The sequence below is a fragment of the Lonchura striata genome, chromosome 13 (assembly GCF_046129695.1).
Source record: "Lonchura striata isolate bLonStr1 chromosome 13, bLonStr1.mat, whole genome shotgun sequence".
Classification (NCBI taxonomy): Eukaryota; Metazoa; Chordata; class Aves; order Passeriformes; family Estrildidae; genus Lonchura; species Lonchura striata.
The window spans coordinates 4,958,243-4,986,053 of NC_134615.1; the positions used below are offsets into that span (position 1 = coordinate 4,958,243).

At 44.7% G+C, this 27,811-nt stretch overlaps 1 protein-coding gene across 3 annotated transcripts in view; it reads right to left on the reverse strand.

Moving 5' to 3' along the window:
- The window catches only part of CHST8 (carbohydrate sulfotransferase 8), a 181,268-nt gene extending 158,500 nt beyond the window's left edge, over positions 1 to 22,768 (reverse strand). For 2 of the 3 annotated variants that reach the window (XM_021536688.3, XM_021536685.3), the window contains exon 1: positions 22,661 to 22,768. The gene's annotated coding sequence lies outside the window, so the exon portion shown is untranslated. Of the gene's footprint in view, positions 1 to 3,812; positions 3,852 to 22,660 lie in introns of those variants that run through there. The other variant, XM_021536686.1, reaches the window with a different exon arrangement.
- Positions 22,769 to 27,811: the final 5,043 nt, after the last annotated feature.

Genomic DNA, 27,811 nt, shown 5'->3' on the forward strand with positions numbered 1-27,811 from the left:
TTAGCGTTTCTCTTCCATTTCACCCCAGCCATGCTGCTCATTCTGGTGAGTTCTAGGATGAACCAATTTGGGCAGGCAAAAGAACCTATAAAGTTGGCCTGGGATAATGATAGTCTGGGTGTCTTCTTATAGAGCAGGTGACAAAAATAACAGATCTTATCCAGAAGGAAAAGTTGCATTATGCTGTCTAAAGGATAATAACTATAACTCAGCAGTGATGCTGCTGCACTGAGTTAGCCAGTATAACTTGCTGTGCTCTGCTATTGTACCTGGAAATAGGTGCAGAGCTGGTATGATCAATCCAGTCATGTGCCACAGAACTCTTATCATTTTCTACCTGTCTGGGAGATGACTTTTGTCACCCTGGTTATATAACTCCTATGCAGTTACTGTGCCTGCTAGATGTGCTTCTGGCAAGGGAAAACACACATATCTTTAGGCATTGGCCATGCTGAAGGATTATTGGGATGAAATATAGAATTATTTTCCAGGATCTCCTTCTACTCGCAGCAAATAAGCAGTACCTACGGATGTTTTAATTTTTCACACTGTACTGCTGTCCTGTGAGGCCCAGGCTTTGTAACTACTGTCAACTCAAACGTCAGTTGGTATTTATTACACCAGAACCCGAGCAAGGAATTCCTAAAGACCTTAAGGAAAGCAGATTTAGTTTCTCATGCTCAAGAGAGATTTTGGAATCATTCCAAGTGAAGCAAGAAGATAGAATAAAAAAATTTAACTTTCAATGAGCCGTATCTGCACACACACATTCCCTGTGCTAGAAGGACGTTTGAAGCAGATGGGATGCGACCAACCCCAAATTTCCAGAGATGTAGCAGAGCTCTGACTCTTGTATGCAATTCAGGGCTATGGCAATAATACTTGTATTGTATTCTCAGTTAAATTGCATTTCCCAGAGACCTGCTCCGATGGGCACCAGCGAAATGCCACCTGAGGGAGAGCAGGTGAAACGCATTCAGGTCCTACGAGCAGCTGGTAGGTATTGCTATTACCGAGAGCACTCGGGGTCCCTGCAAGGGCCGGGGTGAGCGGATCCTTCTTGTCGCTGCAGCCCGTTCGGAGCGGCCTCAGCCGCTGCCGAGGCTCGGGCAGGGCCGGCGGCACCGGCCGGGAGGGCGCGGCGGGGGCGGCTGAGGGCCCGGGCCGGGCCGGGCAGGCACGGGGGCCGGGCAGGCACGGGGGCCGGGCAGGCACGGGGGCCGGGCAGGCACGGGGGCCGGGCAGGCACGGGGGCCGGGCAGGCACGGGGGCCGGGCAGGCACGGGGGCCGGGCAGGCACACACACACATGGGCTGTGGGGAGGCACGGGGGCCGGGGCAGGCACGGGGGCCGGGGGCAGGCACGGGGGCCGGGGGAGGCACACACACACGGGGGCCGGGGCAGGCACGGGGGCCGGGGGAGGCACACACACATGGGCTGTGGGCAGGCACGGGGGCCGGGGGCAGGCACGGGGGCCGGGGGCAGGCACGGGGGCCGGGCAGGCACGGGGGCCGGGGCAGGCACACACACACGGGGGCCGGGGCAGGCACACACACACACACGGGCTGTGGGGAGGCACGGGGGCCGGGCAGGCACACACACACACGGGGGCCGGGGGCAGGCACGGGGGCCGGGGCCGGGCACACACACACACACACATGGGCTGTGGGCAGGCACGGGGGCCGGGGCAGGCACACACACATGGGCTGTGGGGAGGCACGGGGGCCGGACAGGCACACACACACGGGCTGTGGGCAGGCACACACACACGGGCTGTGGGCAGGCACACACACACACGGGCTGTGGGGAGGCACGGGGGCCGGGCAGGCACACACACACACGGGGGCCGGGGGCAGGCACGGGGGCCGGGGCCGGGCACACACACACACACACATGGGCTGTGGGCAGGCACGGGGGCCGGGGCAGGCACACACACATGGGCTGTGGGGAGGCACGGGGGCCGGGGCAGGCACACACACATGGGCTGTGGGCAGGCACGGGGGCCGGGCAGGCACGGGGGCCGGGGCAGGCACACACACATGGACTGCGGGCAGGGGTATCTGCTGCAGGAACCCCGTGGTAACAAGCAGCTGCACAACCTGGTAACAGCAGAAGCACTGAGGCGGAAGGCTGAGATTGCAAAAAGCGAACCCCAGGTAGGGGAATAGTGCCTGGACAGTAAAGCTCGTGAGGGAAGAAAGACTTAGGGGGATGCCCAAAGTAGAAGAGACTCCAGTGGTAGGAAGAGAAGGGGACAGAAAGCTGTGGATATTGTATCCTGGCTGTGTCCCGCCCAGACAATCCGTTCTAGCCCCTGTTCTCTCTCTGTGCGCGGCGAGGCACAGGGCTCTGCAGCGCCGGGCACGGCCAGCCCCTGCTCACCGCCGGCCGTCTCCTGGAACAGCCTGGAGCCTTTTGGACTGACGGGTGTGTGACACACTGACTCTGTAGAACTCTGCTAGACGGGCATACCCGAGCAGGAGTCAATAACAGCCCCAACACAATTGCCTCTTGTGTGGGAGGCTCTTGAATCCTTCCCAGTATTTATAAAATGTGTACAAATTAATGCATTCATTGCTAATAATGAAACAACCATATGAAAAACTTTAAACTAAATACTTGAAAGAGTACTAAGCCTACTACCAGAATGAAGTCTAAGGGTTTTCAGCAGCAAAGTGCAGCAGAAAATTGTGGCTGAAAGGAACAGATTTTTAAAATGAATGTTTTCAGTGTGCTGAACTAAAATATAATTTAAACACATACAGAAGACATATAGACTGGCTTTCAGCAACACAACCCCCTGAAACACCTATACAAGTAACCTTGTTTTGGATCATCAAGGCTTATTCTATTTATTAAATCAATAAGTGTAAAGCTATAGACCCTTTTAGTTATCAACCTTTTCCAAATTAATATCCCAAGCATTTCTAATCACAACCAACTGATTTTCATTATTTTGACCTCCTTCTTCTTTGACTGGATCAATACTGTCTGATGTAATAATTCATCAAATTATACTGGGAAAAATATTGATTCTTCTTGTACACATTAGCTGGGAGAAAAATATGTCAGGCTCTCACTTTAGTCTAAATGGCTTCCAAGATTTAAATTAAACTGCATTTGGTATTTGTTTGAAGGATATTAGCACTGTATGTAAAACAAATCACTGAAGCTGAAATGGATGTTTTACTTGCCCCAGTTCCCCTGACGCTTTTATGGCACCCATCACTGCAGCGTGTTTTTCATACCCTAATTGCTTTGTGCGATCTCTGCTCTGCTCTGCCTCCCACCCCGTGCACCGGTGCAGCGTTCAGCAATGCTGTCTGACACTCCTCCTCCTGCCTCCTGGGGAGGCTCAACTCGAGGCCAACTGGAGATTTTATTAGTTGAGAGATAGATGTACTATAGAAGCAGAAACCTTTCATGCAAATCCTGGGTGTTCGTGAAAGGATCAAAAGCTTATGTGTATATGATGGTATGGGGCAGGATTAATATTTAACCATGCCATGTTTTTAGGTGTTTAGGGGTTTATTAGTGAAAGTAGTATTTGAAAGAAGACAGTGAAGACAACCGTATGTTATATTATGCTGTATTTTCTTACAGTCCTGTGCCCGTGAACTATCAATGGCAATTCATTTACAAATATCAAACTTGTTGAAATCTAGGCAATTTTATTTCTTAATACCTCTGTACTGATACATGTGGGGGGAGAGGGATGTAAAGATGAAAATACTAAAACAACGTGCTGAGTCATTAAGTGGAATGAGCCACCCCTTCCCCCTGCAGCTATAATCTGTCACCATATCACTTACCTATTGCATGTGTTGTAATAGCCAACTGTAGTTTCTTTTTCACCTTTTGTTTTAGATGAAGAGACTTAAAAATTGCAAATGTTTCTCCCCTTAGATGCAAGAGCATAAATCACAAATAATACTGAGCTCTCTGCCTCATATTGATTCTTTCGTGAACTAAGCCAGATGGGTTCAGATATGAGCATGATCTAATATTCCCCTTAGCTTGATTTATAGATTTCTTTGTGCATTACCTGACCATAAATGAGTCTTGCATTATTTCTTGTGTGCCTGTCAAATTAAAGAAAAATACTCTCATTGACCTTTCAACCTGGGAGAAAAAAATGAGTCAGAGACATTTTACTGCATGTATTACAGGGATCTTGGTGCTTACATGCCAATTAAGAGTGTGTGATTATGAAAGAGGTCTAGCAATTTGTGTTGTGTGTAATGATTTCATTTTCCTGTAAAGCACGGAGTGGATGTACTGACAGTAGCATAAGCTACATTGCAAATAACCCTAGAAGAGAGAAGAAGAGGAGAACAATTTGGCACAATTCATTCCTTAATTTACAGAAACAAGCACTGATTGCAAGAACTGAAATGTTTTTCTGGAAGAAAACAATGTTCTTTAAAATGTAGGCCCAGCAAATGCAATTGCTGAGCCGCCGCTGCAGCCGCGTTAATGCCAATGTAGGGAACAGGAATCGGCGTCTGCTGACCCCAGAGACCTCTTCTGGGAGAAAATGAGTTTAATATGTATGAAAAATAATGAGCAGTGTATCACGAGCTTATCATTAGAACACAACCTTGGGCTCTGTACTTGCACCCAACTTGAATGGGAGACACTGAGCTTTGTCTGAGCAAAGAGCTCCTGAGTAACCTGCAGGGACTGACCTCTATGACCCCTCACCTCCACCCACAGTTCTCATGCATGTATCTACAGCCTAATAAGCCTATTATCTCCTCTGTATTTGTTTGCAAATAATGTTCAAATCTAGCAAAACTAGACATTTAAAAAAGAAAATGTTTCCATCTTTGCCATTCTTCAGTTTTTCGACCAGATGAAGTATGATAAACATGCTCTGAAACTGCTCAGCAGACCAAATCCCTGTCATGTTCCTAGTCAGGTTGTATCTCTATTCTCTATCAAGAGAAGACATTTTCAGTAAGAACAAAATTTTAGCTTCTGCCTTCTAAGAAATAGAACTTTTAAAATAAGTCTTTCTTTACTATGTGAGCATGCCGCAAAAGCTGGCTGGTTGCCCTGGCTCTGGAAACAGGCAGACCTGTTTGTGTTCTCAGCTCTCTTTTCCAGGTACCCCACCCCCATGTGTCTGTGTCACAAGAAAAATCCTTTTCCCCCAATTTTTCTCCAGATTAGTTATGTAATTAGATATTAGATATTATTTTAGATATCTAAAATAATTAGATATTATTTTTCTCAGATATGTTTAGATTAGCCAACCTGCTCCTGAGAGGTTCAGGAATATTAATGTTCCTTTCCAAACCCTTGTTAATGTCATTGGAACATGAACTACCCCACTGCCTAGGCTACGGTCTTTATTTTATTCTTGCATGGCTGTGCTGTGGCAAGAAAGCTTTTCTTAACACATCCAATTGGCCAAACAATGAAGTGTTTTACATCTGCCCAGGGATGCAGCTAAGCACTGTCTCTGTTCTGGGGGCCAGTGTATTCATGAGAGAAGGTCATAAGTATAGATTTTCTTTGCTTTGGATACTTTATTTTAATTCCCGTGGCTGATCACATTTGTTTATTTTTATTACACTAAGCTTCCAGTCCCCGAGAATGGGATCTGTGGTGCTAAAGACACTTTTATTATATATGAGACTTCAAGTGATAGTCTTTGCCCTAAGGAGCTCACAATAAAAATAAGCAGGCAGATAGAGAGATAAAAGACATGATTCAGCATCAGATGTAATTTGCTGTATGAAGCTGATCCAATTGTATTTGAAGGATTTATTTTACACATGAAGAAACTTAGGCACAATGAAATGAAATGACTTGCAGAAAATACCACAGAAGTCCATGGCAAAGTAAGAACTAAACTCTGATTGCCCCATAGCTCCCAGGACAGCCCTTCTCTTTGAAGTAGAGGGAATTATTTAAGCATTAAGTATACAAAACTACACATGCTGTACGCCCCAGTTTGTGGAAATTTTACAGGCCTATACAGTTCTGTCACCCAGCAGGTTTCTTTGTGTTTTATTTTAAATCCCTCTGCTGTGCATAAGGCTGGCACCATCTCTTCTTTGTGAGCTGTTCTTATTGAGAGATACTCTTGACGTCGAGCACAAATGGTGCTTCAAAGAGATGTTTACTGCATAAAGACACAGAAAATACACCTAAGTTTTCTATTCTGGTCAGTATATTTATATGAAAAGTATTGTGGTGATAGATCAAAATGCAGTGATTGCTATTCCCCTTCACATGGTGATTTATAATTGTGGATTTACATCTGACTGAAAGACTGTTCAGACTGTCTGGCTTGCATGGTAATAACAACAGGCTCTCCTCAATATCCTTTCAGTATGGCAAAACCCCTTCACTTTAAACAATTCTATGAACACACAAAAGGGAAGTTAAAAACCTCTTGCAAAATATAAAAATTATAAAGCACAATCAGTGAAATCCTAGATCATAATGACAACTTTATCCAGTGTCAGCTACACTCACTGACTATAAGGTTTTAAGAGAAGCATTTCTATATCTGGTAAGCCAACCAAAGAACACACAAACATACAACAAACAAACAAAAAGAAAACAAAGCAAAACAAAAAAAAAAAAAAAAAGGGAAAAGAGGCAGGGGAAGAATATTAAAGAATTTCTTAATAGAATTGAGGGACTAACAGCAGAAGAAAACTATTGACCCTGTGATACTATGGAGCTTTATTTCACAGAAAAACATAAGATGCTGTAGGCTCAAAACATCCTGTTCCCTTGAATAACATTTCTCAGTCTGAGAAGTATAAACATCCACGAGTCACCTTCATGTCTATATAGTATAAACAATTATCTTTGGTTCCCTTTGTTGAACCCACTAAAGGGTTTTTTTCTTCATTTGCCTGGAAAAACAAATGTACAAGGCTGAGGGCTGGTACTGGCTGTTGTTATGAGCTGGACTATGGCATTCTCATTTAAAAAGTAAAACAACAGACTGACCTGTGAGACCTTTACTGTATAATGAAGGGGATCTTAAAAACAGACTGCTTCATGGAGGAGTTTTCTGCTGGCATCAGGACTGCAAATTTTTTCCTGCCCTGAGGTTGGTAATGGACACGCTGTGAATGTTGTTCAGGCTTTCAGGGAAGGGAAAAGCTGTAATCCATGCATTTCCCCAGAACTCTCCTCCCTCCTTCAGTATTCCTAGAGCTTTCTTAGAACACAAGTCCTAAGAATTCATTCTAGAATGAAGTATATCCCAAAAAGGCTGAAAACAAAGCCAAAATTTGCCTCAAGTTCCTGCTGATATTCAAGACTGGAGCCATCCACACCAAGAATCTTTGCCATCTGTGACACCCTTCAGGGGAGTATGCTGTGCTCTTCAGGTTGTCTCTGCACAGCAGCTAAATATCCTTTTTTTTGCTGGACACACACTGCCCTTATGAGGCAGTGAGGAGGTAACCTCAGTTGAGCTTTTTTGGAAGTATCCATCACTGCAGTCCAAGCAATAAATCCTTCTCCTCGTCCAGCAGTTTATTCCATAGTAGAAACATAGATAGTGACAGAGAAAATCACTTGGATCATCTAGTTTATCCCTTGCTGGGATAAAGATAGCTTCTTGCATTCATTGTCTCTGCAGACAATGCCTCACCCAAAATTATCACCTGACCTAAAGTCTGACAGAGAAATGGAATATTACTAAGACAATCCCTGCTTGGGTGCCTGGTTTATTGCTTGTGTAGCAGCAGAGAATGAGTACAGCTTACAAGATGAAAAAGGGGCAAGAACTGTAAACCTTTCTTCTTCCCAAGGATACCATTTCAGGGGAGGTGCTGAGGGAAGGGGAAAACAGAGCATTATGTGTCTGTGAGCAGAACTGTCCTGAGGGGGCACTCATCTGTGAGAATTGCTGGAAATCACTAAAAAAGAGTAAGTGTTGTAGTGATATCTAGAAGGGTCCTAAAGGACTCCCCTTTCCTTTATCCAGGGGATTCTCTGAGAAAGGACGGGGAAGCCTTCCCCATCTCTTCCCCCTCTCTATAAAGGGAAGAAGTCACAAAAGTGTTGATGTCTTTTCTTTTAAAAATTATAGAGGATGATGCCTCTCAAGGCTCTGTAAAATAGCTGGAAGCCACAGCTGCTCCTTAGGACCAGACCCACTAAAACATGGTTTTGTAATGTCTGCGGTTTTTTAGAGCTTCACATGTGCTCTTATACCACAAGTTACAATTTCATTTCCAGAAGGTGTTTGCTTTCATAACATTCAAGGTCACTCTAGGACAAGACCTAGAGCAGTGAGAGGGAAAAGCAAGGTTTTGCCATACTTTGATTGAAGGTCCAGCCTGTGGGAGGCTCATCCTGTCTCTGCCACCAGGAATTGCTGTAAACTGTTCCCATCCTCCTTGGTGTCCTTGAAAGGACACTTTAGAAGTCAGGCAGCCTTCTGTTCTCCATGAATCCCTTGGAGCATGGACGCCAGCTCCCCTTTCAGCTCATCTGGATTCTTACTCCTATATTTGAGTCTCAGCTCTAGGTGTTGAATTTATACCTTCCTCTTGCACCCTTTTACCCCTTTGCCTCATGTCTGTTGCCTCACCCGGGCCCCTGGACAGCCCAGAGCCCTCTTTCCGTGCCTTAAGCATGGGCTGCTGTCTGCCTGATTTTATTTAGTGTATTTTGCAGTCAGTGTGGGGGCTGGGGAGGGATATGCTGAGAGCAGGGTGAGGGACAGGAGGTCAGGAGAGGCAAAAGCAGTTAATGGATTGGTGTCTCACCATGGACTATGGGAGAGGCTCCTCGGCCTCTCCCTGTCTTTGCCCTCCTGCTCCTCCAGCAGAGCACAGCCTGTTCCTGGGCTGGGCTCATGCTGAGGGCCCAGACAGGATCAGCCATCCCTGCCATCTGCTGAAGGATGGCAAAGACCTTTGTGTTCCTATCGCATCAACTACTGGGTTGGGATGGTCAACCTATTAAACAAACAGGGTAGAGAAGGAGATGAGAGGCTCTTGTTCTTGGGGACAGGTGGGAAATACAGCCTTCCAAATCAGTTTATTTTGCTTATGATTCACCACAGGATTTTACCTTCCCTTTTGGAATGTTGTCGGCACACACGGACAAAAGACAGGGTATTTTGGTACACTGTGGTATTTAGAACAGCCACAAAATATTAGAATCCAAATCATATCCAACTATCATGTGATTATATGGCAAACTTGCATAGCAGGAGATCCTCTGTGCCATGCTCAGCCTTTGGCAGAGCTCTCACAAGCAATGTAAATAATGAGCTCCTATTTAGGAAGTGACAAATTCGTGTGGATCAATGATTATTATAAAGAAAATGTCATTAAAGAGGACAGTTTGGTGCAGTATCATCCAGGAACTGTCAAGGTCTCTGCTGGGAAAACTAAAGTAAAGTAATCCTACAACATATATTTCAAATATTTTGAATTTAATAATTAACTAAAAGACAGATGCAACAGCCCATCTCCAAAGTGCATTTCAGTGTCCATTAAAAACAGTGATTGTCTAAAAGGCAATTACTTCATTGGAAATTTCACTGAGGCTTGCTGGGATCTTTCATTTACTAAGTGCTTATGAACTATTTGTTGGTTTTTGATTTTTTTTAATGAGAGTAGCAACTAATTAAATATGAGATACTTTATTCTGAACTTTAAAAATATCCAAATGTTTTGTTTTGATACTTATAATAAAAAAGGAATTTTTGTATTGGATATAAGTTTCAGTTTTGAAGACTTCTGTTTCAGTGATAAAAAAACTAAACACTCAAGTTGTCTTTTGGACAACTGAAGCAATTCTTCCCCTTACTGATTCTGGTTCAACCACTGAAAAGAAAAATTATTCAGAGGCCAATTCTTCTGGCAGGAAGGTGCTCTGCAGATGTTACTTTTCACTTGGTATTGTCCTGTGAAGCTGTCATGGCTCTACTGACACAGAGTGAAGTGCCAGTGAAATCGGCAGTACTGCTACAAATAAATATTTATAGAGTACAAAGATAGGAGATATTTTAGAAAGTTTGTCCTGTCCTTTACGTCAGCAGTCCTCTTGTGCATTGCTATTAATAGTTACTGGAGGTTTTTTTTTTTCCAAGAAGTCAATGTAGAACTGTGAATTAGTTATTTTAAAAATAGTATTATTACAGGTATTCTTTCTCTCATGATTTTTCAGAGCTGAGACCCTAATTGCAAACCCATTACAAGCCCAGGACAGGAAGAGCCAGTGGTTTCACAGAATAAAGGAGTCAGCAACCCAAGGGACTGGTTACAAGTGCTGGGGGAGTACGAGGCAGAGGCTGGAAAAGCAGAGCTGGCTTGCTGGGTTCTTGTGTTTTAGGAGGGACACCATCAGTGCCAGGGAATGGCACATGTGCAGAAATCCAATCCCAAGCATGTCCACAGAGCCCAGCATGCTACAGTGCAGGAGGCTGCTGCCATCTTTCAGATCTTTGACATTGTTAGAAATCTTACTATGGCCTCATTTTACAAATTTAGGTTCAGATTTCTCCTTTCTTCCCAACCTCCCTGTTGCTCGAGGAGCTGCAATTCTTTCACCATAGGAGGATCTCAGTCCCAGGCATGATCTCCTTCTCCATGATGAGATACAACCTTTTCCTGAAGCTCTTTGCATTTCACATTTGCCAAGTGTAGATTTGCTATCTAGGGAAAGCAACAAGCTAAGAGAGGCAGTGCTGGGTGGTGGAAGCTGCTGCTGGCTGAGCCCTGGGGTCTGCTAGGGAGAGCCCAGGGCAGGGTGGGCTGGGACTGGCAGCTCCTGTGGGATGCTGAGCTGAGACAAGGGGAGATTCATCACTACAGCCAAATCCCAGTACCCAGGCTGGATCAAAATCATCTAGATGGAGCATTTCTGCTTTCACCAAACTGAATTTCCTTCCCAGGAATTTTGTATTTCATGACAAGTTTTAAAACTGAGATTTTTTTTTTAATCTTAAAGAAAATCCCAAACTTAGAACTTCCCATAGGACAAAAATTCATATTTTGGTGATAAATCACAGGGGACTATGTTACTGCAGAAACTGAATGTCTGGGGAAAGCTGGCTGACAGTACTATCCAAAATGGCAGGGATAGTCCTGAGGACAATCCTGCCTCTGTTACCTGTGCAGAAGCTGCTCCAAACTCACACAAAGCTTTTGCAGCAAACAAAAATTGAACTTAGGAGCCTTTACAACCAGTTGCCTTCTTTAGTCTTACTGATTTCTGTTGGTAACTTGGCAGCAAAATGGAGAGTTTTTTCATATATTTTCATTTGCAAAATTAAATTTGGAGAGGAAAAAGATAATTTCATAAAGTAAACCAACATAAACAAAAATAGCCCTTCTGGGTAAGAAAATACAGCTAGCTGTGGGAAGTGCATGTAAGTCAATACAAAAAACAGCCATCTAAAAGCATGATGTTCTTTATTTCTAGCAACCAAACTTCAAAAGAAGATGAAAACATAGGAGGACACAATAGCATGTAGATTAGAGAACATAACATGTAGAGATGCTGAGAAAGCCAAATTCAGAGTCCAGTGAAAGAGATGGCTCAGGGTGAACATGACCACAGTTTAATATCAAAGGAACAACAGAAATGAAGTAAGTTATTCACAATCTCAGAAAATTGTAGGCTAGGGAGCAATGGCCTGAAGCTAAGAAAGAAAAAGTTTAGGTGAGATATTAGAGGGGAAAAGAAAGTAACAGGGCAGTTGAACAGCCAAACAGGGAAAGTCCCAGCGTAGCATAACTGGCAGGCTTGTGCAGGCAGTGAGATGGTCTATGGCTGGAAAAGCAGAGAGGCTTTGATCAGACCCACACGAACCAGTTCAGATGGAACGAGTATTTCTTGGTCTCACAGGCTCTGCTCCAGGTAACGGCACACGGTGATACATGGAATTACAGGGAAGAGCTGCTTCTTTGAATTAGCCCAGCTGCTTTCTCTGATGCTCTCTCACATATCTCCTTTATCCATCATGCACCCTCCCTTCCCATCCAAATGTGGATGAATTCCACATAGTCCCCTCTGACTGAGCTCAGCTTTCTGTCCTGCTGACAAGAGTGTCAGGAGAACTGCTGTGAGAAGAAGCAGTTGTTACCAAGGCAAGGCCAGCCAAGAGGGCTGCTGGTATGATGGATTGTAGAAGGAAGTCTCAAAGTCACTTAAGGATGAGGAGCTGGAGGTGTGCATGAATAATACAAATGATCATGCAAAAAACTCTGCAACACTGAAAAGTTGGAAGAAACCACTGCCTATGCTCAGAACACTTCAAAAGCCAACACTGACTGGTCTCCACTGAAAGAATGAGGAGATTCTCAGGGCTGAGCAGGACTTTGCAAAGGGAAGACATTTCCTGGAGGAAATTATGAGCTCTGGTGGTGGGTCCTGTCTGCACAAGCTCTCCCCACTACTTCTTTGCCCTAGGTATGGGGTCAGCTGCGCTGGAGACAGGTTGATATTAATACTCTAACATGTGAGAGAAAGGTATCTCTGATACACACCTCACACTTCACGGTGTGCTAATAATAAACAACAGCAAGTTTATCGTCCAGAAGACACCCTGGAGATGGGATTTGGTTGCTCAGAGAGCGTGGGAGGAAGCAGGAAGGCTGTTGCTACCCACGGGCATGAGGCTCCTGCGGCGAAATGATGCACCATTATCAGAGAGCTCACTGTTGGCTGGCTTCTAGTCAAACTCCTGGGCACACAGCAACCAGCACCCAGGGTAGTTTACAGCACAATTAGAGCTACTGCCAGAATAAATACTCAGTGTAGAGCACAGAAACCTCTTGCACAGAAACCTGCCATAAATACTGCCAGCCGTCCTTTCCCGTCGCGCTGCCGCTGCAAAGGTCTCTGCACACACAGCACCACTGCCCGGGGGCCTGTCCACACACCTCACCTCTGAGCACCACCCACAGCAGGAATCATCTCCCTGGAGTATGTCACAGGTGAAGCAAAAAAGCCAAACATACTTCTGCTGAAGTTCTCCAGGGGAGGGCCACCATTTTTAGGCTGGTCCAGGGAGCTGGTGTATGTTCTTCCAGTGGCATCTTGGTGATGAGCACCTAGCAAACTCCCTAGCAAAAGGAGTTTCTTGGGTTTGCTGGTTTATTGTTTACAAAGAACTACCTAACATAATTATTCTCTGATGTCTTCACATCAGGTAATAGAAGAAACACTTCAAAACAGATACAACTGGGATACAACTGGGTTACAGAGAACGTTCATTTATGGTAAGTACCAATCACAAAAAATGTCAAGATTATATACTTTGAAGACCAAATGAAAAAATGAAGATTTGTTTTTGTTTGGTTTCAAAGTCCATATCACTTGTTTTGCAAAAAATCCATGGCAATTACTGGTGAAATAAAAAGTCTAAGAGACTTCTATAATGATTTTAAAATTTTAAAAAATAATTTTTAAATCATTATTTAAAAAGTCATCCTTTTTAATTTTAAAATTATTCTCCATCCTAAGGAATCCAAATAGGTAAGTACTTTCAGAACATATGTCCTTGAAAAATCTGGAAAGAATAAAGAAACAAAAGAGCTGCATGAGTCTGCTGTACCTTCCTCTTAAATTGCTTTCCCTCACTAACTCTGCTAAAACAATTGCAGCTATGTCCATGAGCTCAAACACTGGTATTCCTGAATAGCTCTTTAAGTGAAGAGAACTGCAGTCATTCTGAAGACATATCTCTGTTACAATCTATAATGAATGTAATCTTCAAGGGGCAATAATTTCTCTCAATTACACAATTTTTCTGTTAAAAGTGGCATGTGTTACAATCTGGGTTGTCAGTTCCTCTGGCCATGGACACACACATTTCTCAAAAAAGCCTCTTAGGCACTCCCTGTATGCTATAAATAAGATCAGTATTTATGTTAAAACTTTTTTTAAATTTAATTGCATGTTATCATAATCTTCCAAGTTATCTTTTCAATATAAATACATAGGGCACAACAGCTGTTTGGAGATCTCAAATTAGAGCTGTTTTGTAGCTGTCTCTGCAGAAAACACCTTTGGCTAATATAATTTAAACCTCTTCTGTGAATGAATTTCATGCTTTGAAGCTACCTAATAATTTCTGTCATTTAAGAACAACGTTCCATGATTTGCTCCTATTAGTAAAAGAGAGGAAATGAGCGCTGCCCTGTGCTGCTGCTCCCACGTGCCCGTGTGCCAGAGCACTCCCTGATGTCCCAGGAGCTGCCCTGTGTGCCTGGGAAGGGGGCAAGGGCTCCTGGAAGGGGCTTTAGCAAAATGGGAGAACTTCACCATGCAGTCCCAAGGTCACAGGCAGAACTCGGAAGGAGAACTATAAATTACAAAGTGCTGGACTGCAGCCAAGCCCATGGGAAGCTGCATTTAGCATATCATTCTCTAAGCAGCAGGATGAAACCTTAACTCCCTTTCAGACAGAATTTGAATGGAATTTGTAATAAGAACACTGTGATTGAAATATCACCAACTGACTTTCCACGACAACTTGGAAATGGGTTGCAATCGCGGGGGGATCCTCTTCTAACCAGCCCAAAATGATGATGAGGATGATAGAGCCCCATCAAATATTTATGAAAACCAGATGAATTTCTGTGCTAGCAACACATACTGCTACTATAACAGAGACCTCAGATAATCTCCTGACATTATCCTGAGCTGAGATTTCTCCCAGTGTAAACTAAAGGTAGAATAACAAGCTGATTCTAGTATTTTGAAGTAAAAGTGCTGCAACAGAGGTTAATAATGTATCAGAAGAACACAGTGCAGGTAGGTGTGATGAGTTGTAATTTATAGATACTACGTAGTGGCTGCTATCAGTACAGTAACCTTCCTGTGTAAGGTACAGAATGGAAGAGCTTTATGTGAGCTGTAGACTCACACGTGTTAGGAGCATATACAACATTTAATGCTGGGAGGAGACACTGAGACCTGCAGGAGTGGCAGTGTACACAAAACAATATGGGCAGCACTATTCCAAAGCATTAAACAATTACAGTGTTTATGAGAAAAGGATTAATTAGTTAATTCAAGGTTTCAAAAGTAACTTTAGATTTTAAATGTCAAAAAAAAACAAAGCAAGAAATTGCTCATGTAAATTTTCTGCATCATAAAATCTCTGCACCTTGATGTCACATCAATAACTCCAAGACTGGTATTTAAAGATGTGAGATAATACTACTGCCAGTCTCAGTGGGAGAGTGGCATTTTGAAAGGAAATCCCCTTCCCCTAGTCTGCAAAGGAATACTGGCATTAAATGCTGAAACAGCTGTCATCCTTCATCTTGGCGCTAAGTTAGGTGATAGAAAGCAGGGAAGAGATGCTGGAGAGTTTGGGGAGCACTGTGTGAAGGCAGACAGTTCAGTAATTTATTGGACAGCAGCTTCCTTGGGTAGATCACACAGCCATAACTAACAGGCAGATGTGAATTACTTTACTACTAAGTTATAAGTGACTCGTTAAAACATTGTCACAGGGCTTTGGTATTACTGGAAGGAACACTAACAATGGGATCTGAATAATGGTTGAGAAGAAAAGCCAGAAAAGTAATAAATTAGCTTCTGTAGTGTGAGAGGGATGCTTTTGGATGTGAGTGTGATAAAGTCTGCTTTCAGGGACAGATGGAAAAAAGCATGGAAGTATTTGTATATCTTAGAGATGCAGGGAAGGAACTTTCCCTAAAACTGGTGGATGTGGAAATCTGTGTTGGATGAAGTTCTAGTCTGTGGGATGGAAGGATGAACTAATAGTTGGTCAGTCTCTGCCCTGCACCCAGTGTTGTGATAACCCCCAGACAAAGAGGTTTCACCACTGCAGATTAGGATGGGATTCTCTCTTCTCTTACTTGAGAAACCAGGCAAATACATTTCTGCTGCAAGAAAGGGGCTGCGCTCTGTCCGCTCGCCCTTCTCTGAGCCTTTGGCATCTGCTCAGATGAAGAAAATAACTCCTCTTCTGAACTGCAACACAAAGGGGAGATTCATGGCATCATCCTGTCTGTGTGCCTGCAGACTCACATGCTTTACTGACCAGGATGCCACTTGTACAATTTCTTTCTTTATTTCCTAGATCTTTTCACAAATAGATTTTGTGATTCCTGAGAAATGAGAAGTCTAAAGGTTCACAAAAAACCAATCTGTCTGCTTTTTGCCAATGAAAGAGCAACTTAGCTTTTACCCCTTTTTATGCACCAGTCTAACTTCTGATGTACTCTTTAGATTTCTGAACTTATTTTACTAATGCAGCTCATACTGATTTATATGCTCTAAGCAGATCAAGCAGCTCATGCAAAAAAACCTGTTAAAGTATATTAAATAATTATTTATGTAACATCTTCCATTAAAGAACTTAAAAGCAACACAAAAATTAATTGATCTTCTTTGAGTTAAGTAGTATCCCAATTTCAGGACATAAAAATGAAGGCATATTAAATCATATATTCAAATGTAGGTGCCTGAAGTCAGTCATCTAAATATACATGTCACCAGCTAACTAGTGCTGTGATTCTCCCAACTCTGAAGGGGATCGGGTTTGTATTTGAGGATCACACTGAACAGAAGGAGAAACTAACCTGTCTTCAATTGTTTCTGTGCAGGCATTAAAGGAACCCAGACTTAAAGACCAAGATCTCTTGCAGCTTTGGCTAAATTAGCAACTGTTAAAAAATAAAGCAACTTTTATTTAGCTCCTAGCTTTAAGTGAATGTCAGATCACAGGCAGTCAGGTTCAAAAAGCACTCAGAAAGTTTATGCAACTGATCTGGCCACCTTTCTCGAGGTGAGTAATTAGTGCTCTCTCGAGGATTGCCATTTCCTTAACATTTCCTGACTTTCTCCAGTTGGTTGTTGTATGAATGGTGGTCAGCAGATCAGGTCCTAGCAGACCTTAACGTGGCTGTGCTTCTCTGTGGTAACACTGCAGGCAGCATCAGGCCCCTCCTGCCTCCTGTCTTCGTCCCAAGCCCAGCCACCAGCCCCTCTCCCAGGACACTGACTTGCACTTTCAAGAGAGAGAGGTTTCATTCTGATGAAGACTGAAAGACCATTTATGGGTGCTCTGATGTACATTTCAAATTAAGTGTTTTAAGGGTGGTGAAATATTGCCAGGTTTCCACATTTAATGGACCTTGAGCTATAAGCATTCCCCAAAAATGCCTAGTTTAATACTGGTTTGACAATGAATTGGCACGGTGGTGAGTTCCGATAATCAAACTAGCATTGATTTGCAAAATGTTACTGCAAGACCTCTTAAAACCTGCCAGGTTCCAAAATCATTGTAGGAGAAGAGGGTCTCTCACCCCGACTGCCTTCTTAGAAGTCCTTTCTAGTTCCTAACCAGGGCTCCAAGGGCATTCTTTTCAAAATGTTTTAGAAATGATAATTCTTTTTAAACTTTGTATTTGCATCCTTGTTCAAGAGTGATCAATCCCTCTTGGGGTCCTTCTTCACGGTACAACTGGAAATCCTCTTGTGCTGTGGCCGTGCAGTGCTCAGTCGAGGAGCAGCTGGACTCTGCACAGAGGGTGAGTGTTGGATGATCTGTGGTGCAGGTGCTCTGCCACCCCCTGCCGATGGCTAATAAGCTCCAGGTGGGATTTGAAGGAACTGGCACTGCCCCATTACGTTCCTCTGTGCCTTCAGTCCTGGCAACTTCAGCTTCCCCTCTCCCTGCACAATATTAACACAGCTGCGCTCAGTGGACCCGCCGGTGCTGGAACACCCTCAATAAACAGAGGAAAGCTGCCAGGCTCTGCTCCCTGAAGGGCTCTGGCTGTGCCTGCCAGCTCGGGGTGTGTTAACCCCCCTGGCACGGCTCAACTCGGGGCACTGCCCGAGCCTGGCCACGGCCTGCCACCGGGAACAGTTTCAATTAGGCTTCTGCTGCCAGAGCAGGAATTCTCCAGGATGGCCCTGTCCTGGTTGGTGTATGCTCACTTTGCTTCCATTTTGCTCTATGGATTTTCAATAGCTATGATAGAAACGTGTACATTGAAACAAAAGGATTAAGATATAATGGTGACATTTTTCTCCAGAATTTTCATTTTCATCTAAGCAGGGATACAAGTAGTAGGGTAACGTTCCAGTATCTGTTAACAGACATTTCCTTCAAAGTGTGCTGTCACAGCTATTAAAATGTTTTACCAGCAAAAGTCATGCAACACCACCTGTGACAGAGGCTTGTGACACTGGTTTTGATCCCCTGAAAAAACAGAAAACGGGAATAGACTGCTTAATGTTTGTTTTCTATTAGGCATGCATGCTGTGGTGTGGTTACTATGAGGTGGCATGTGCCAGCACCTAGTGGCTCTGCAAATGGCACTGTCAGACCTGGAAGGTCATGCCCAGCATGGCAGGGAGTGTGCTGCAACAGTGTCCCCCCTCGTTCCAACCTTTCTCAGCTGTCTTCCCTCTCTGCTTTTCACCAGTGGGGTTGTGCTGTGAAGATGAGGTCCTGCTGGTCCTGCTGCCACAGTTCCAAGGTTTCAGTGGTGGCATCTGTGCCTGCAGAACATCTCCCTACATGGCAGCTCCAGCTTGTCATGGTTGTACCTCACAGAAACAGAAAACTCCAGCAAACATCTGTGGGATCTCGTGTGTGATTGTCCCCACCAGCTCCCACTCAGCTTCAAACACTGGAGGCTGAAGGGCTGCTCCTGTGGCTCAGCTGAAGCCAGAGACAATCGGCTGCTGGATGATGACTAAGTCTCACATGCTTATTGCTCCTATCAGTTAGAGCTCTTAATCACTTTGTGCTGTTTCATCCTATAACGTGAATTCACTTCAAGCTGTGAAATTCACCGTTTTTGCCATGACTAATCTGTGAAATCTGCCACCTTTCTTTTTGGTTCATGTTGTGCCCTAGTTAGGCATCATCTGTCTGATTAGGGAAGTCTGTGATTTGTTTCTTGCAGTTGAGCCAATACAATTTCATTCTCTTCCTTTCTTCTCTCTGCACTCAACTGCAATTTTACTGTCACCCGTGTCCTTGGATGCACTGAGGCTGGAGTGGCGTGGAGGCCACCTCTGCTGGGCTCACACACAGGAGTCCTGGCTCTCCTCCTCCACAGAACCTGTGCACAGGGCTCAGCCTGGGCTTTAACCCTGGCTTTGCTTGAAGTCACCTAGGTCTGTTATGTTTACTATCTTCCTAGATTTCTCCCAGCCTGGTTGCTGCAATATTTTGGAAATAATTTTCCACCTGCTTTTCCAGTGCCTTTTTTCACGATACATTCATCTGTTACTCTTTACATTGAATGTTGCTAGAATTACTAAATGCTATAAATATACCCAGTATTCCATAAAAACACACAAGCAGATGACTGGTCTTGCCTACAAGAAATACTATGAATTTTTCTTTTTTTTTTCACATGCTCTGAGCAAAACTCAGAGGGTGCTTGAGGAACATATCATAAATGAATTGGGTCCTAAATTTCTATTTTCTCACTAATCAGTTATTTCCTAAAAATATTTTCCCCACACTTAATGTCTTAATTGTTCCTTGAAGACACTGCCAGCTCATCCATCCTTTTTCACACCCTCTTATAAGCCCAGTGAAACATTATTTTAGTATTTCTGTCACTGAAATACAGTGATAAATGGTCTTCTTTTAAAATCAGTGGGAATAGAATAATGGATGTGCAGGAGAGCTTATTGACTTGTTCTTGCCAAAATGGAGTCCTGCCATGAAGTTCAGAAGGATCACACGATGCCCTGGATACTACTCGTGCTCCTCTTTTCTTGAAGGTAAAGCTGATGGGTTTGAGCTAGATAAGATAATGATGGAAAAGCAAAGGAAACCTTCTATCCTAACTCTTATTTTAACCATAACTTTCTTTTCCATCTCTCTTCCTATATCTTTTTTTACCAGTTTCCCTCAAAGTTAATCACCTCCCTGCCTGAAAAACAGTCATGTGAATAAGATCAATAACACGATTCCTCTTAACAGATAAATAAATGGACAAATCTCTGAGAGTCCCTGGCTGTAATTAACCCTTTATCAAAATCCCAGAAGAGGAGGTTAAGGAACAACCCAAGCACATGTTCATGACTTTGTCCAGCTATCAGAAAACCTAATGGGCCTGATCCTGCTTTTCCCACAGAGCTGGTAACATTTCCCTGAATGACCCTGAGAGCAGGATTGTGGCTGGTGCTCAGCAGCCCATGCCCTTCTCTGTGTTTGCTGCATCCAGCACAGCAATCTCGCAGCCCTGCTGGCCCAAGCCACTTACTTACCCCCACTGCAGCCTAATCAGATGGCAATAAAAGCTTTTACTGTGCCATCCTGTTTGTGCTCAGCAGAAACATAAAAAGCATATTAGAAAATTGATTTTTGGCATTAATTGTGAGCAAAGAACATTATACTGAGTAGGGATAGGGTGTTTTTTTTCAGGCAGAAAAATTCTATTTTAGTCTTTTAAAAGCGACTGTGGAAGATGCTGAGCTAAGCCCCATGGACACTCTTTTCAAATACCATAAGGCAAAGAGTAGTTACTGAATCTCCTCAGTCTTATTAGCTTACATAAACATAAAAATTTGAATAATGTTTAAAAAGCTAAATCCTCCAGATAATCCATAATCAGTAAATGTTCATTACTGAGATGTAGCAAATATGCATGAGATTTCCCCGGTGGTATTTTGGTTGCACGATCTAAAGGGTGTAGAAAAGCCTCCTCCATGTGGAGCTGGGCAAAAACTTCTCTATGTTCCTGAGGCCATTTGGCCACTGTGTGGACCTTCCTGGTGCCTTCAGGAAGGAGGAGGAGGAAATCAGAATTCACTGTCATGTGTTAGAGCTCTGGTGATTTATAAATAAATCATCCCCACAGGATGATTGATGTCTCCATATAAATAATTAAGTCTTGACCTTATGTTATGACACCTGCTAAATTTTTTGGCACTTGAAACCAGTGCTCAGGAGAGATCCTTGATTCTGGATAAATGAAGGTGGGGCTGCGTTCAAGGGGGAGGGGGAGAAAGGTTTTTGTTTACCCTCATTTTGTTCTGTTTGATTCCATCAGTTAATTGATGATGATTATTAATCTCTGTTGCCATCTACTCTATGGATTTAATTCCTGTCTATGATTGCTGTTGGAAAGTTTGCTCCATTAGAAACAGACTTTGATTGGATTTCCAGTAGCCAGAGTTTCCCAGATGTTCCCCAAATCATTGTGCTACCTAGTCCAGGCACCTTACCATTATTTTTGTTTGCAATTTACTTCATTTGGTGGCAGAGCTCCAGTAGCCTGGGTGACACTGTCATTATGCTCAACCAGGCTAGGTAGCAGGTGTCAGCAAAAGTTTAATTTGGAAGCTCATGAATTCAAAAGAAGAGCTTAACAGTTATCCCCAACACAGAGAGCTGCTGTGGCCTGATCCTGGAAAAGAGAAAATCCCAGGGACATGAAAGGAATTGATGAGACATTAGGGATCTGACAAAATGAAATCTTCTCGGGATAAACTGAGGATAGCTTTCTTGTCAAATGGTGAGCATCACAGATAAACAAAACAGATTTAGCAGCAGCATTTCCAATTTTCATTTCTGAGACTGTTCAGGTTTACTATTCACCCTCTCTTCCAGGTGCTGTAGATACAGTCTATTCTCCTAATAGCTACAACTTTTAAATCTTGCAATAAAATACAAGAATTTTCTATGTAGGTGTGTAACATTAAAAAAAGAGCATCTTTGGGTTTTTAGAAACATGTTAATCTACATGCAACATAAGTCAGCTACAGATAGAAAGCAGTATTATAACACAATTAAAATAAGGGGTTTTCCTAATTCCTGAAAAACCTTAAAAAACGAATGACACAGCTACGACCAGGTATCACATCATTCCTGGCTACTTCTACAGGCAGCACCCGGGAATCCCAGATGTCAGCAGGGTGCTGTCCGGTTGCCCATCACCAGCACCCTGTATGTTTGCCGATGTTTGAACATACCCGTTCTGGAGGGTTGGGTGAGGTGTAAAGGGGCACTGCAAGCTGCCAGTGTGGCTGAGCAGGGGCAGGGCAATCGGGACGTGCTGAAAAGCACTCCCGCGGGAGAGAAGCGCCCAAAGAAACCTCTCCTGTTCTCTAAAGATAGCTCCAGAAATTAAAAAGTGCCTCCGTGTCCCCTCATACCGCTCCTGCTGGCATAGACTGAACTCCGGATGAACTGGGTTTCCAGTCTAGGGAGAAGCCTGCATTTGTCAACTAGTTTGCTTTGGAGCCGTATTTTCGTTACAGAAACCCGTGCCGGACCCGTACCCAGGAGCGTGCAGCCCGTGGAAGCCGCCGGCTCCCTCGTGCCCCGGAGGTGGGTCCCGGTGCCGGCGCCCCGTGCCCGAGCGGGGCTGGGCCGGCCCCGCCCGGCCGCGCGGGGAGCGGAGCGGGCTGGGCGGAGGGACCGCACCGCGCCCGGCCCGAGCGCGGCCGCGGCTGCTGCACCGCGGCTCCCGGCGCTGGGAACGCCGGCGCCGCGAGCCGGGAGAGCAGCCCCGAGGTCAGCGGGTCGCGCCGCCGGGGCTGAGGAGGGGACGCGGGACGAGGGGCCCCAGCGCGGCCCCGCCGCAAGTTTGGTCACTTTCCCCAAGCGGTGCGGGGAAAAGTTGGGGAGCGGCCGGTGGATGCGGGGATCCGGGTGGCGGAGCGCGTCCCGGGCCCAGGGACAGGGGGGGGTCTCGCCACTGACCTGCGCCGCGGCCGCGCCGCCTTCCGCGCTCGTTCAGCGCATCCTCCGCGCCGCTCCCGCCGCCGCCCTGCGCGCCGCAGCCGCGGCTCCGCGCCCGCGATCCTCGGCGGGGAGGAGAGAGTAAAGCGGGACAGCCCGCCCGAGACGGGAGCCGCCGCCCCCCTCCCCGCCTCCCGGCCCCCGCCCCGCCGGCCCCGGCCCCGCTGGCGGCCGCGCCCGCCCCAGCGCGCACCTCCGGGAGCAGGTGCGGCGGCCTCCGGCGGGCAGCGCTCCGCTCCTGCCGCGCCCCGCCGCATCTTCCCCCGCCGCGGCGCGGGCGGGGCCGGCCGGGGCCGCCGCCGGTCCAGGGCTGCTCTCGCCTCTCAAGTTTGCCACGTTGTGGCGGCGCCGGCCGCTCCCCGCCGCGGCCGCGGGATCGTGCATTGTCTGCAGGGCAGGTCCGCGCGGAGCGGGGCGCTGCGGGCCGAGCCTGGGACCGCCCTGCGCGCTCCCGGCTCCGCATCCCGAGCCCGCGCGGCTCCCGGCCGAATGTTGCACCCTCCGAGCGGCACGGTGCGGGGAGGGAGGAAACAGGGGTCCGGGCGGGGTGCAGGGCAAGCCTGTGCCCCTGCTGCTGGGTGTCGTCTGGGAAAAAAGGAGAAGGGAGGCTCCTCTGTGTGGATACAAGCATCCTGGCGGGCGTCTCCTCCGGGCTCCGGGCTGAAATTCGTAGAATAGATATGTATTTTGAGACTGGTTGGGAAGATCGGTGGCCCATACTCCCAAAAGACGGTTGTGAACACACACCTCAAGGGCAGATACAGAAGTAATCGGAGGAGAATTGAAGTGATGATGTCCTCGAAGAACAAACTGGAGCAGACACACTGTAGCCAGGGCACAGTGGGCACCAAGGTGCCTTACCTTGAGCTTGGATATGGACTGTGGAGTAATAGCACAGAAGGAGCCTCTTGCACTCTCTGCTGGCTATTTCCCACCCTGAAATACCGAGACGTTTTTCCCACATAAGTGTGCAGCAGAATAAAGAGTCTCACGAGGGCAAAAGCGGAGCATGGCTGTAATCCCCAAGAATGGCCTCGGTGGCATGCCTGGCTATTGCTAGTGTAATGAAGTTTCCGTTTAATTAGACTGAATAATTCCCCCAGAGCTCGGCATCAAGGGGTACACTGTGCTCTGCACCCACTCCTCAATCTGGAGTGTGGGTCCCGGGAGCTGCCCCTGCTGCCAGGGAGCCACGGAGCTGAGCTCTGGCAGCCTGGGGGAACCTCAATGTAAACCTTGTTTACATTGCCAACGAGCAATGCCAGACATGCTGCCTTGAGTGCCCACCACCCACCTCCACCTGACACTGCAGTGTGAAATGTGTGTCAAGATGGATCCTATCTACAGCCCTCAGAATAATTTCAGGTGTGTCTTATAAATAAACGATGACATTTATCCTGTGATTAGCAGAAATATATTACACTTAGTCTGCTCCCTAGCAATCAATTGTTCTAAGTAGGTGTTATTTATTAAAGCATTGATTAGGGACCCAAGTCTGTAGTCCTTAAGCAAACCAGCTAATAGGATGGAATATTTAAATGAGAGTTTTGAGATCAGACTTTGGGTAACTTCATTGCCATAGGAAAAGAAGGTGCATGTGACAGTTTTCCAGGGGAAGATGCATTCATGCCACTTGGAGTTCAAAGGAAGAATAACATGTGAAAACTGCAGTCATTGCTTTACCTGAGCACCTTCTGTCCTGCTCTCTTATGTTGCAGGGTGCATAAGCTGTCACAGCAAAATAATAAGTCTATAACTGGGTAAAGTGAGTTGCATACTATAAATGTAAAACATTGCTCGATATCTGTTGCTATGGCAGGTGACCAGGGAGCAAACATCCTCCAAGGGCCATCTCCTGGCATAAGGAACCTTTCCTGCCACATCTGTGGTGGGTGCCTTTGTGAGCAGGGCAACCCGATTCTGTATTCCTTATTCAGGTTTTGTTATGAAAAATGCTTTAAATGGATGACCTTGAAAACAAAGCCCAAACAAGAGTCCTGGCACTACGTCCATTGACAGCGAGTTCTCTGCCCTACTGCCTGCAGGACTCAAAATTATGTTTTTATCCAATTTTGGCTCCATTAATTACAACAAATTCCTGTGAATTTGAAAAATAATGACTCTTAAACCAGTGATTTCTGGGGATTATTTTTGTGTTTGGAGGATTGATTTTTTTTTTTTTTCCCCTCTGTCTCAAATGGAACAGAAGGCAATGTGAATCCCTTTTGTTTACTTCTTTGTTTCTGCTCCTGACTGCTTATTAGCAGATATGTGTGTGGCTCTGCTGTGGTCTGGTGCTGGTTAGTGACTATTACAAAGTTAGGAGGAAGAGCGACAATCACCAATCATTCTACCCTCTCAAAAGCAAAGCCTTGGTTTTGAGAGGGTAGAATGAACAAAAAGGACAGAGAAAAAAAAAAAGGATATATTCATCTAGGAAAATAATATACTTGGTAAATGCGTATGCTAGAACAATAAAAGATTTTTATTCTGTTATTTCTAGGAAATGAGATTTCCAATTATTTGGATATTAAAACATGTTAAAGCAAAGGCAATATTTACTGAAGGGAATCTTCTGTTTTATTAGTTGCACAGACTCAGACACACAGGGTGCAAAGAAATGCCCCAGCATATAATCCAGTATCGTGATCTAGTGTGTTTATAATCAGGATTTCTGATTATCATGCATTGCACACAGTCACTTAGAGTCCTATATAGAATCTAGGAAGGAATTGTTTACCTTTGCTTAGTCATCAGCAAATGCAACTTATATTTTCAAAATGTTTGCTGTGGAAAGATGGAGAACATTTGGGGGTGAGTGGAATTAATTGTAAAATTGTTTCTGGTGCCTGGATACATGTAAAATGTTTCTGGTGGAAAAGACTGGAAATTATTTATCTTGGTAATTTGGAGCCTGATATTTATAGCAATACTGTTTGAATGCTTTAGGAAAAAGATAATTTCTCCCATCCTGCCAATTATTTAGGGAAAAAAGGTCAAATTTTTTTTAGTACTATATATAGGAAAGCTTATCTTATACTGAGTCTTTATTCATCTTTCAGAAAATAGCACAGAGAAAAATGAAGAGAACATATGGTGTCTTCTATCAGTCAGTCATCATTACTGCTTCTTCACACTATGTCATCACCCCACAAATAGCAAATGAGTGTGAATTTCTCCCTGCTGAAAGAGAAAGGAAAAAACTGGTTAGTACAGCCAAGTAAAAAAATAATAAATATTACAATAGCATCAACTGGAACATTATATAAAATATTAATGACAATGAGAATGCAGAGGGAAAGCCCTCTAAACTGTCAAACAATTGTATCAAACCTGAAAATGTTGAGCTGGAGCAGAACTCATGAATTTCTCTTGATTTGATAACCAAGCTTGAAATATTGATGGGACACAGTCTCTCTTGCCCATTCTTTATGAATGATTCTGTGCTATTTGAGGTGCTCAAACAGACAGAACTCAAATAAGAGCAGCGAGGAATGTAATGTAATAGTTTGTCTCTGGGGCATCCATAAAATCTTGAATTTCCTTTTTAAGCAGACATCTAGGAAAAATATAATTTTATTTAATTCCCCAATGTTCCTATTACACTTTAGTATAAAGGTTGCAATTGAAATGCTTATCTGCAAAGCCCCTCTGCCATTCTTGGTCTCTTGCAAAGAAATGTGTGACAAAGCAGCCTTGGAAATAGATGCCACAGGAGCTTAAAAAAACCCCAACACTGGAAACATCTGTCCCAGCTTTGGAAGGGATATTTCAAAACCATCCTTCTCAAGAAGCAGCAAAAGCAGTTGGGGTATATGGGGAAAAAAAGGATATATGTGTGTGTGTGTGTGTGTGTGTGTGTGTGTGTGTGTGTGCATTGCAGCAAAGCAGCAAATTAAGAGCCTCATTGGGATGTCTAAAGCGGATCTGGGCCATGTTGTCTCCAGGTCTCAAATTCTTCCTATTTTTTTTGGATCCTTCCCTCAAAAAGCAGCTCATACCAGGATGCTGATGCACCTGGAATTGAGCCCCACATGTAAACTACATGGAGCAAGCTCATTTGCAGGCTCCACTGACTTTGGCACCCAGCTGAAGTAAATGTGTACGAGGTGCTTGGTAAAACTCTGGTTCAAACATCTGCCCATGGAGGACCTTGGGCTAGAGTTAAGTTTCTTCTATGGCCAGTTCCAGGATCTGATTGTGTTACTGATGCTGCTTTAGAGTTACCAGGCCTGACTGGGGGAAGAGAGCTTTTCTCTGAAGACCATTTTCTTAAAATTCTTTTACACACAGTGAGCCAGTCAGGGTGAGCTGGGCAGGCTGGGGTCTGGCACAGTGCCAGTGAGGGTCCAGGAAGAGGAGAAAGCACAGAGTAATGCTAGGGATAGAAGAAAATGGAGTAATTGTGAATTTTCTGGGAGTTAACCAAAATTAAGATAATATTAAATAATTCCATTCCCTCTGCCTCTGGAGCAATGCTTCTGCTTAGGTAGTATCTGGCAAAGCATCTATGGAGAGGGAATGTCTTTTTCAGACCAAGAAATATCCATGGGACAAATTGTAGGGTACACAAACCATTCTTTAGGAACAAAATAAAAATCTCTGGAAAGATTATAGAAACCTCAAAAGACAGAACTGGAAGAGATGTATTAGATCATATGGTTCCGTGTTGGTAGAAGCAGTAATAAATTGCCCCCTGGAGATAGAGAACATCAGTTATTTCATAAAATATAGCCAAAGGGCCCAGAAGGAACAATATGGTTTAGACAGGAAAGCCTGAGAAGCATTTGATTTAGTCTTAAGAGAGAATAGCCAGACCTGGCAGACTCAGATTCCAAAAATGCCATTCAAAACTACTCTTTCAAAACTCCATCAATAATGTGGAGTAACTGGGAGCTGGATCTGTTGTGGGCTAGGTGTGGGAAGGGGCTCTTTCCACATACAAAGATGCATGTTGAAATATTCCCTAGAACAACATATGAGGCTGCAGGATTTTGGAGTATTTTACTGCTTCTGTTTTTTGTCCATCCTGGAAAAATGGTGGTTAAGATGGAGTAATTGCTGATGACCCTTCCAAACCAAACCTGAAGGTAATGCCGTTCTCTAAGGACT